We start from the raw sequence: 9996 nt of genomic DNA, 5'->3' as shown, positions 1-9996 counted from the left end.
ACCGTTAAAATTACCATATTAAAAAAAAATAAACTATTGAAATTTTGTATACCATGTGATGGTAATAGAGAAGAGAGTGAAAGTAGCAGCACTGGAATCATACAGCTTCTGAAGGAAAAATTATAGTACTTAGCTATGTGTGAATTATGACTGATGGATTAACACAGAAAACACCCTAAAATAGCATTATTATCAATAATCACTTGTTTGCCTATAATAAAGCAACCTGAGGCAGCTGGCTCAGGGAACCAGATTTTAGGAAGGTGACCGCAAACTACAGGCAATTCATAAATCTTCCAACAGGGAACTTATAACCAATTTCAAAAAGAAGAAATGCAATGGACTAAATTATGGTAGTTACTATTATACGTATCTAATGATACGTATAATGACAATTACATTTGAAAGCACACACAACTAATATACAGATATGTACATAGAGTATGCTGTTTGCATAGTGTAGCCTTAACCAGCCACATAGCTAGAAATGAAGATAGTATTGACAGTAGTTTTCTATATCTGAAAAAGTTGTAATGCCTAAAGAGCGGACTTGTTCATACATAGGATTATTGAATAAAATAATCTTGGAACATACCTGTAAATGAAACCACGAATTTGTGAAATTGATTAATTAATAATATAACTCAAAAATAGAATTAATAAAATGTAGGTAAACTATAGATGAGGAAGATCAATCCTTGGGTAAGAAGGGGGTTCTTGAGATAAATATTTCATTGGTTTGTTTAGAAAGAAACACGTGTCAGTTGCATAACTAGCAATATAATGCCTGTATAGAACAACTAATACCAGTTGATATCCCTACTAAACAGACATAAAGGGTATACGGTAACCTTGTACACTGTGCTGTGAAGTTCTAGATCCTTCAAATAAAAGGCTATTCATAAATCCTTCAACAGAGAACTCATTAACCCATTTTACCCAGAGGGTGGTCATTATATTAGCTAATCTTCAATCAGGTAACTGATTTTAAGAACTAGAGCAATGTTTTCCTATTTAATGCTTTCAGGTCACAGCCTCTTATGCACACATTAACTAAATTAAATGGCTATAATGGTCCATGTCCATGCTACATGGCTGTTGTATATTAGTGCACAGGAATAGTTAAACACACAGTTAGATGAGTAATTGTACAAGGCTGTAATTATATACCATGTAGGCTTTCAATACAAGGGCATAATGACCAAACATCCATAATCCTTCTCCTAGTAAAGCTACACAGAAAAGAACAGGAGGTGGTCCAGTACTCCATTGTACCAACATGCGCACCTGGTTTAATTATTTATATTGTTGTTGGTTGTTTTTTTCAAAATAACCTTTATTTCAATCAACAAGTATTGTAAACATGTTTTATGCACAATTACAATAAATTAAATGATATCAGAATATGTTGATATATACACAATTATCTATAGGTCTTTGTAACATGGAGAGAGTTTGCAATGAGGGGGGGGGTGGTATATGGAAAGTGCTACTGCGATTACCCCAGTCACAGTGGTGACAAAGGAGCCTTCATCTTCTCCATTAACTTAAACAATTTAGGGCCTGATTCAGAGCCACTCGTAAGCGGCAGCTCGTTCGCTCCGAGCGATGTTTGCCCAACTGCGTATGCGTACGGATCGTAATACGCATGCGCGAACCAGTCAGTGCGGCCGAAATTCATGTGCTTGCAAAATAGCGAATGCCTGCTAATTTGAGTGACAGAATGAGGCGTATGTGGGTGGTAACAGGGGAAGGTGCTTGAAAACGGGGAGTGGAGATCCGATCGCAGGCGTGCTTAAAGGTCAAAACGGGCGTTTTATAGGTGTGCATATTTAAAACAGCAGCGTCATTGACCACGTCACTGGGTTTTTTTTAAGCCAGAACTGCTCGCAAAATTGTGGTAGCAAAAACCAACCACAAGAATAGCGAGCAGTTCATACCCTGTTCGATGTACTCGATTAATCTAATAAATAGCGGACATGACGTAGGATGCGAGCGGCCAGGGGGCGTAGTTTCACAAAAAACGACCGCAAGCTTTGTTCGCTCGTTCAGACCTAGAGGCGTGAACAGACCGCAAAGAGCGAACGGTTCATTTGAATAGCCACCCCTATTTTCAGGACGAGCGAGCGCTAATTGCGTCCGGCTCAGAAACAGGCCCTTAGTTCACTATGTGTCCCCCACTTTTTCAATACCTACCACATTTATTCAACATATATCCCCATCACTCTACCATCCCCTTCGCTGTTTCTCACTCGCTAGTCTGTGTCTACAAACTGTTTTGTTGCTGTCCTGCACCCACATCACTCACTGGTCTACACAACCAAAACCAACCTCACACTGATAAATCATTTTTTCATCTCCTTTTCCTTGCCCTGTCTCATGTCACTGCTGCTGGCAAAATCAAACCCAACTGTGAGCTTCTCGCCATTCCCATTATCTGATCGCTTTCATTCCACCCTAAAACTTACCATCCACCTTGGGCTTGCATTCTGTACAAAGTAGTGGTGGTACTCATCTGACTGTATGAATTCTTAACAATATAACCAGTTGGAAATGAACTCAAAGTTCCAATCAAGGGCGGAGAGATTAATAACCCCCACACAATATGAAACCAGTCACGACTGGGAAGGGGGCTCAGAGATTTCCAATACATTGGGATGATTGCCTTAGCGGTGTTATTCAGGTGCTTCAGCAGGTATTCTTATACTAGGAAATAAGCATAGAACAATAACTAAAGATCCATGAGTCTGTTGGTATATTGGGTCTCATAAATCTCTTGAAAATATCAAGCACCTTCTGTCAGTTGAACTGGTGAACCCCAAGACATTCCCACCATATGCGGTGAGGTGTGCCTGCACCTTGTCCATGTCTCCAGCAGGTGGAGAGAATAGTAAGAAACCTTTTTTTTTACAAGATATGTTTATTAATTTTAAACACATAAAATTTACAGACATAAACAAAAATCAGTGTAACAGGTTACAGCTGTAGACCAATAATGAACCCACCAATATACAAACAAATATAGGCAGAGGACAAAAAGGGTAAGGAAAAGAAGAAGTGAATGGGGGGGCTTAGTAGGGAATTATCACATCAAGTGTACCTAAAGTTCAAACAGTCACCATTTTATAAGCCTCAGATGATTTAAACTCCAAACAAGGGCACTTGGTTGCACTGAATTCCCTATTTTTTCCAACTCCGAGATGAAGGTCCTCCATATTCATATAGAGGTCTATCCTAGATTCCTTCAAGGAAGGTGAGGCTGTGGACTTCCAATGAACCAGAATTACTGCCTTTACAGTGCTGTTGAAGAATTTAAGCAACGATTTTTTGCATTTCGCCAAGGGACTAGGGTTCAAATTTAGGAGCCAGAAGGAAGGGTCAGAGGTAGCCACACAGGCCATGATGGATGTGGAAAGAGACGACCTTCTCCCACAAGGGGCACAAAGCTAGGCACTCCTACTAAATGTGGATCGACAAGCCCTCCGCAGAGTTGCAACTCCAGCATATCTCAGAAACACTAGAGAACATTTTGGCTAGAATTTGGGGGCATCTATACCAGCATAAAAAAACTTATATTGTTTCTATGACTGAAAAACTGGACAGAGCTATCAAAATAATTAACAAAAAATGCTGATCTAGAGAGTCAAAAGAAACCTGCAATCACAGAAATGTAGGGGGCTTATGGTATGTATGTTCGATCAGTAAGTTCTAACACTTAGGGGTATATTTACTAAAGTGCAGGTTTTTAGAAGTGGAGATGTTGCCCAAAGCAACCAATTAGATTCTACTTAACATTTATCTAGCACCTTCTAGAAGATAATAGCTATAATCTGATTGGTTGCTGGGGGCAACATCTCCACTCCAACATCTCCAACCCTCTCCCCCTTCATCCAAAACTGCACTTTAGTAAATATACCCTTTACAGAGGGCATGTCACAGGCACATAAACTTAAAAGGGGTCAATGGTCTACTGCAAGCCAATCGCATGTCACTATTGTGAGCAAAATGCTAAAGTTGTAAATAACACCAAATCTTGGCATCCAGCAGAGACCATTTCATCTGTAGGGAGCTAAATGGAAGCACTCCTCCAGAATCCACCAGCTGGCCAACCCCTAGAATACTATGTTGTGCCCACACTGAAAGAATAAAGCACCTGGGGTACCTGGGGGACATTGGAGTTGCCAGAAAGCAGGGTTAGAGGCAATAAAAGAGAGGAAATCCAGGGGTGCCTCCTCAGTTTATTCCACCTAGTCAATGTAGGACCTATTGTGGGGTGAGGTATGGTGGGCACCCTGGATCGCTATGAATATGTTGAGAGGGTAGTAGCTACAAAATGACCCTTCAGCTGAACCAACTGTCTGGCAACCACCGGCCTTGTCCAGTCCATGATCCGGCCAAGCATAATCACATCGTAAATGTGGAGAAATGTGGAAGTTAAAGTCCTCCCATATGTTTGCTCCTAAACAGAAAAGCACCCTTAAAACGAGGCTTCCTGGCATTGCATGCTGGCCAACCTGCATCTGCATTTTAGTAAAGACAAAATTGCAAAGCTGCTTGTGTGCGGGTCTTTACCTGCCTTATGAATTACAATGATGTGGGCCTCTAAGGATTGGGGTGAGAAGTAACGGTCTTCAGTAATTGTATTAATAGCCAAGAGCATTTTTGGGAGTAGGGGGTCCAAAAAAATATTATAATATGTAATAGTAAAGCCATCAGGGCCTCAGCTCTTCTGTGAGGGTGTTGACTTCAGGACCATCTATAGTTCAGAGGAGGAAAAGGGAGAGTCTAACCAAGTCCAGTCATCCACAGAAAGAGTTGGAAAGCCCACGTTGTGGAGATATAAGTCAATTAACACTTGAAAAAAAGCTATCTCACCCGGGGATATGGGGTCACTAAAATTGTATAGTTTGGCATAGTTTAAGTGAAAAGCAGCTGCAATATCTCGAGTGAGCATGGGTTCAATGCCCATAGCATCCTTAACTTGCTGGATATAGAGAGTGGCCCTTTGTGCCCTAAGGGCCCTAGCTAAATAGTTGCCTGGCTTGTTACCCCACTGGAAAAGCAACTCCTGCACAGATGGTAGTCTTATTTAACATTGTCAAAGAGTAGCTTGTTAAGCGCAACCCATTCAGAGAGGATCTGAGCAAAGGGGGAGAACTTATGTGTTGTTTCAATAGTCCAGAGCCGTAGCTAGGTAATAAGGGGGCATGACCTCACCGGGATGGGATGTGGCCACACAAAAGTACCAGTTCACATTACACCGCACATTAGTGTCCATTATTCACATTACACCCCACAGTAGTGTCTGTTATTCACATTACATCACAAAGTAGTACCACAAACCCCTTTATACATGTTACACCTCACAGTAGAATCCTTCATACATGTTACACCACACAGTAGAGCCCCTTATACACTTTATGCCACACAGTAGAGCCCCTTATACACATTATGCCACACAGTAGTACCCCTTACACACATTATGCCACACAGTAGTACCCCTTATACACAGTATGCCACATAGAACCCCTTATACACATTGCACTACACTGTAGTGTCTCTTATACATGTTATACCACCCAATCAGAGCCCACACTCTTACTGCCCCCATTCATAGCTATCACTGCCCCCAATCACAGCCCACACTGTTCCCTTTCACACTGCCCCCACTCTCACCACCCCCAATTATAGATATCACTGCCCCCAATCACAGCCCATACTCTTCCCTGTCACATATCCCAATGCCCCCACTCTCACTGCCCCCCACCCCCTTTATAGCTATCAGTGCCTCAAATCACAGCCCACACTGGTCTCACTTATAGCTATCACTTCCCTCAATCACAGCCCACACTGCTCCCCCCTACCAGCTTACTGCCCTCCTCTCACAATCCCCACTACACAGCTCACTGCTCTCCCCACACACCCCCTCATAGCTCACTGCCCTCCACTCACAGCCCTCCTCAGAGCTCACTGTCCTCCTCACACAGCCCCCCCTCATAGCTCACTGCCCTCCTCACCTCACACAGTCCAATCACATCCCCACACTGCTCTCGCTCACACTGCACCCGCCTCACCTGTCCTCCTACAGGACACACTTCCCAACCCCCTCCCCTCTTACCCATACCCTACTCCCCCTATACTTCTTCCTCACAGTCAGGCTAGTGCTGCACGCAGGCTGTGACAACTCCAATTGCGGTGGGGGCGGCAGCTGCTGAGCATGGCGAGTGAGGTACTGGCCGCACCATCCTCCCTGTGGCCCTCCCCTCTTTCCCTCAGCCAGCACAGCCAGTGTTAGACACTGAGCCTGCGCTGGCTTGCATGCTACAGAGGCACTTGGAACATTGTGGTGGGTGGCCGGTTCCGCACTCAGGGCTGTCCCACTCTGTATGACGGCACCAGCCGCACCACCCTAGTTACGGCCCTGCAAGACTCCCAAGTTTTTGCAAGATGATACGTTTTTGGTCCTTCTCCTTTTTTAGCATCATACCTAATTGAATCAACTTCCCTCAGAGCACATATTTTGAGCTTCCCAAACCTCAACCCTGGAGACCTCTGGTATTTCATTAAGGGTTAAATAATCAGTAATCTTGTCCTCTACTTGAGATTTATAGCGGGTCAGCAAGGAACTGTTCATTTAGTCGCCGTATGCATTGTTTAGTATAGGAGAAAGAGGTCAAGAACATCAGGGTGATTGGGGCATGATCAGACCAAGTAGTGAGGACTATGAGAGTGTTATGAAGCAGGTGAAGAAACCTATGCTATAGAAAAAGGCAGTCTAGTGTACATGTCATGAGGGCTGGAGTTAAACGTATAGTCCCTGTTACCTCCAAGAATCTACCAGCCGGTGGTCGTGAAGAGTGCAAAGGTTACAGTGCACTGATCCCAACCTTCTAACATTTTGAACTGGGAGCACTTATTCCCCAAAAATAGCAGGATTTCTTATGACTTCTGAACATTTTTTGACACACGAGTCCCTACCATTGACTCTAGTTTTCAGCTGAGAATACCGATACATGATTTTTTTCTGTTTGCAACAAATGTTTCTTTTTCTATGTAATTATTGTTTTTATTCTCTTTTGCCAATGGTAAATGACTACTTGTAAATAGCATGGAATTCTAAACATGTGATACACCCTATTACCTGTTATAGAGCTCTATTGAAGTATCCTACCTCCATTTTAATTAGTACTTTTTAATTTTAATATTGTGACTAGCAACCACTGCATAATAAATTGTATTCCATTTTTTAACATATATTTATTTCAGTATACTTAACTCAGAACCTCCAAGCTCTTTCCCCCCTTTTCTACTTTCTTTGAGTTTTTATGTTCTTATACAGAGAGCCCACATCTCTCTAAAAAGGGTAGCTGCTGTGAGGTTTTCTAAACAGGTACAGCTGGATAAATTAATAGCGCCCAAAAGTGTATATTATTGTGCACCATACTTTAACTTGTCGTGTACAGTGCTCCTTACCTGTCTCTGCATTTTTGTGGAGTGTCCAACAGAGGTGCCCGAGGTGTCTAGCTCTGGATGAATGGTCCAGTTCAAGTCACCTCCAATGATAGGGATACCTTTCCACCTGAACTCCATTGGTTCAAGAACTCCGGTAAGAAAGGCTTGTTGATTCTGGTTGGGAGCATAGAGATTAATAAATGAATACGATTGACCATACAGTGAGTGCCCAACTCTCTTCCAAAAATATCTGTACAAAATCCTGAAACAGGAGCAGTCTAGAAAACAGTATAACAACTCCTAGAGTTGTAGCAAGGAAGTGGGGTAATTACGATCTTTAAACACAGGGACAGTCCCTTTTTTTAATTGAGTTTCTTGGATAAATGCTACCTCTGCCTTAGCTGAAAAAAATTATAAAAGGGCCTGTGAGCGTTTCATGGGAATGTTTAACCCCTTAGCATTAAGTGAGACTACCCTGAGAGTATTGACACCATCATTAACTGCCATCATAAACACTAAAGGACATCAGGCAGGTACCAGGGCAAAGGTGAACATCATGAGGAAAGAAGGGAGGGGGAAGGACATAATTCCTGATTCAGCAGCAGACGCAAAAGCAATCAACTACGGATCGCAGTTGCTAAAAAATGCTAATGCCTGCCAAAGCACAGCCGACATAAATATGCCCACTGCTACCTTTTCATATCCATCCAATGTTGCTCTTCTGTGTAAATATCAGTACCAGCAATGTACATCGGGCAGTCACACAGCATTTATAACAAGTCTGACCAGTTGCAAACAATGCAAGTCTCCTCTCATGCAGAGGGCTCTCATGCTGCATATGCAATCACAGTGGCTAATTTATGGACGCCCATGATACAGTGTTCAAACAGACAGACACACCTGCTTTTTTACGACCCTTCCCTCATCACCACCCCCAAAATCTTACTGCCTGCCACCCACTTTGCGATGGATTCCCCTGTGCATCCGTAATGGCAATGCAATCGCTCTACATGTGCAGTGCGGCTTATATGCATGTGCGATGGCAATCAATCGCTCGATCGCTGAATCAGGCCCATAAACAACAATACAAATAAGAATCAAAATAAAACATGCAATAGTAAGACTAACAGAACTAAATGGAAAAAGAACACCCCTTGGGAGCTCAGTCACGATGAACATGACCAAGATCAAGGGAAACCAAGGTGCTGTAGAGGTCATTGGAGGTTGGTGACAGTAACAGCCTGAACAAGAATAACATGTATAGTGCGTCTGATATGAAATTCTCAAAAGACACAATAGGCGCATATTAGGCTATAACCAGCAGCATGGAACTACAAACAATCAGCAAAAGAAAATAGAGAAAATAGGCCACATTGGAGTGCAACAAAAAGGAGAAAACAGGTCACAGTCATGGGCGCCGAGAGGGGGGGGGAGCAGGTACAGTTTACCCGGGCCCGGGCTTGCTAGAGGGGTCCAGCGTCGCCCCCCCTCCCTCACAGCAGCTCAGCACACAACTTTTGCTGGGCTGCTGTGTGAGACTGCTCGCAGCTGCTGCAGCAGCCGGAGCAGTCTCCTATGGTTGTGGGGGGGAGCGATCACACTGATCGCGCCCCCCCTCTGCTTAACGCTGGGCTGGGGGGCTTACAGCGCCCCCCTCACTGGCACGCAGCGCCGCTAAGCGGCGCTGAAAAAGTTGTATTTTTTCTATTTTTTTTCAAGGGGGCGTAGCCACGCCTCCCTCAATTAGGCCACGCCCCCTCCTTTAACCGGGCCCTGCCAGTCTCTCTACGGCCCTGTTACCAGTGTGTGCACTCCTGTGATAAGGACTTTCCAAGCTGTATATAGACCATCTGCCCACTGACACGTATTGTACATACAGTAAGCCATTATTACAGCCACTAAGCACGGACATCTCGCTATCTCACACTGACATTACACTTACTGATTTCTGCATCAATTACACTTTATGTGCTCAGGGCCGCCAAGAGCCAAGGCGGGCCCCGGTAATAGGGGGCGTGGCCTAATCTCGGGAGGTGTGGCCATGCCCCCTTGCCGGAAAAAAAAGAAATAAAAAAGATTTGCAGCGCCGCTAAGCGGCGCTGCGCGCCAGGGAAGGGGGTGCTCTGAGCCCCCTCAGCCCGGCGCAAAACCAGGGGGGCGCGATCAGTGTGATCGCTCCCCCGCACAGGCATAGGAGACTGCTGTGGCTGTTGCTCAGCAGCCACGAGCAGTCTCCAACTGCAGCTCAGCACACGCTGTGTGCTGGGCTGCTGTGAGGGAGGGGGGGGTGGCGTCAGACCCCGGGCCCGGGTAATCTGTACCCGCTCTCCCCCCCTCTCGGCGCCCCTGACTGGTAATATCTATTAAACCTTATGTGGAGAATAGGAGAATTTGATACTGGGTTATAAATATGCCAATTTGTCACTGTATATATGCCAATTTACTGTGTTATGTGCATTGTCTGCTACACCTTAATCTTGATTGATTTCCCATCTGTATCAGGTTTAATTACAGTATATTACAACTATATAAATAATAAATGAA

This window comes from Taudactylus pleione, unplaced genomic scaffold (assembly GCF_031769625.1).
Source record: "Taudactylus pleione unplaced genomic scaffold, aTauple2 ptg000205l, whole genome shotgun sequence".
NCBI lineage: Eukaryota > Metazoa > Chordata > Amphibia > Anura > Myobatrachidae > Taudactylus > Taudactylus pleione.
This window is presented reverse-complemented; position numbering follows the sequence as displayed.